At 33.5% G+C, this 2,316-nt stretch overlaps 1 pseudogene; it reads right to left on the bottom strand.

Annotated features, from left to right (window-relative positions):
• Positions 1–286: 286 nt before the first annotated feature.
• Positions 287–2,316, bottom strand: part of LOC149577193 (uncharacterized) — a 7,596-nt pseudogene continuing 5,566 nt past the window's right edge.

Raw genomic sequence — 2,316 nt, 5'->3', positions numbered from 1 at the left:
TGTCTATAATTTAATGCGTACATTATAAAACTACTGAAAGTATAAGTCAGAATTGTCAGTGATGGGGAGACTAATCATAATCTTACTTTTTGCATTTGACATTAATCTTTTTAGTAGAGAGATGATTGATGTGAGAAAATGCATTGGCTCACCTTAGGGAACATCCTCGGTCACCTACTAAGGCCTCTACTATCTATCTAGACAATTTATCATGGTGCACGCAAGAAGGCTCTATTGTCCTATGGATTCACTGCTCACCTGACATCCCATTAGAAACTACAATTGGTTATATCGTTCCCTCATAGTGCACTCTACATGCAGAATGTTGTCTCTGTTCCATGCTTCGTATTAGCTCACATCAACCCAAGATATTGATCCTCACACTACTACATTTGAGGTCAATATTCGATCTTCAATTTTGATCAAAGGTCATTTCAGCTTATGATTTTAAAAAAAAATTGTTTATGGCCTGAAAAGGTCAAAATTTTGATGTGACTTTAGTGTCAAAATTTTGACAAAACTTAAGTTTAGAGTCAAAATTTCGATGAACTTGGGATATGAACAAAAAAAAAAAAAAGTAACTTTTAGTTCAAATTTGTTTTAGGTGGATCACACACTAGTGGGAGGAAGAGTTTTTCAAATTTTGATGAATGTGGGATAGAGCTCGTATGCGGGAGTAAGGGTTTTAGCTACGCATGTCAACCGATGACACTGGTAAGTCCATTGCTAAGATAAATGCCCTATGCCAATTCTTAGTGTATTTGTTTTGGTAGTATTGGTGTATCATATATGTGAATAACAATATGAATATATGAAGTTGCATAGACACCTCAGAATGTGACCTCTAGGCTATCTTCATGGATATTAAGCTTAGTGACCAACTCCCCCCTCTGCATCATCCCATCCCCCTCATCCAAAGACTTGGATACTTTTCTAAACCACTTAGGCCACATGTTCAAAGGGCATCAAATGCTGCATGCAACACTAGTCTCATATATGAAATAGCCCCTACTATAGAATCAAGCGAGGCATGTGGGGGGAAACAACACCCTTAGGGCTCCCACTTGATTGTTCCTCTTAGGGCATATGCAAGGAGATTGATTCATTAATACCATCCCCTTCTTTTTCTCAATTCGTAGATTAATTTTGTTTATTGGTTAAGAATCAGAAATCAAAGCTCAAGACTACATGCATTTTTTATAGGTAAGACATTACAAATCCAGATGTATTGCCCAGACATAATCTTTTGAAAAATCATATAGGATAATCTCTTTCTAGAAATGATTATAAGTATTCATAGCAATAGGAGAGGCATTTTCTCCACCATTGAGCTCTTTAGTTGTTACTCTATTTGTGTGTTTGCAGAGAAAAATGTAGCAAAATGTTCTATCTTTCTTCTTTGTTAAAGATTGAAGTTGTACAGCAACATTTTATTATGTCTTATAGTCTAATTTGAATGTAAGAAACACTTTGCTATATTATTTGTAATCTAATTTGAATCTTGGATACAAATAGACCCAAATATTAGAAATGAAATCTAATTTGTATTATCTAGTTTTAGGATCACAAATCTTAAACTTAGTTGCTCTAGATATTTAGAATGGGACATTATGTAATCAGCAAGAATACAAAGGACTAGTAGTGTAGGTATAGTTGAGACAAGTTTTATTTAGACAAATTTTATTTTGACAATTTTCTAAAATTGATAACTCTGCATATTGTAGGAAAAATGCTTTGTTGTCTTTTTGATTGAGATTTTTGATAGAACATGGGCTGGATGAGGCATGGTGGCTATTTGACAAGATGTGGTAGCATGGAGGAGGATTGGTAACTATGGGAGTTTGCATCTCTCTCATTTATGGGTAATTTGTGATGCTGGAGTTATTGTGAATAGATATAGTTTAGAAGGGAGAAACTAGTGTAATTTCATATTGGGCCCTCTGACTGTCAACAATCAAGACCAAAGTTTTAGAAGAATGGAAATGTTAGAATTTAATTGCAGATTTAAATTTAGATCAAATTTTAAAATCATTCTCATTTCAATGTTTGAGTTGCAACATCCAAGTTTCATAACATTATGATTCTACATTGATATGTTTGGGATCAATAAATGAAACGATTATTAGTTTGATTGAAATAAAGAAGCATTCCTTTACACTATGTTTTGAATGAAAGTGAATATATGTTTTAACTTTCTTTTTGTCATTTGATTGATATCTAATTCTTATTTTCATTTGATTGATAACAGTTCATGGGCATAACTAATTGCAAGATTAAGATGCAGTCTTCACTTCACATTGATCATGTTGTCTTCAT

Source organism: Cupressus sempervirens, chromosome 1 (genome assembly GCF_028749045.1).
Source record: "Cupressus sempervirens isolate cs-2001-9-10 chromosome 1, ASM2874904v1, whole genome shotgun sequence".
In the NCBI taxonomy this organism is placed as follows: Eukaryota; Viridiplantae; Streptophyta; class Pinopsida; order Cupressales; family Cupressaceae; genus Cupressus; species Cupressus sempervirens.
The sequence above is the reverse complement of the archived record's forward strand: the minus strand, read 5'-3'. Positions and strand labels throughout refer to the sequence as shown.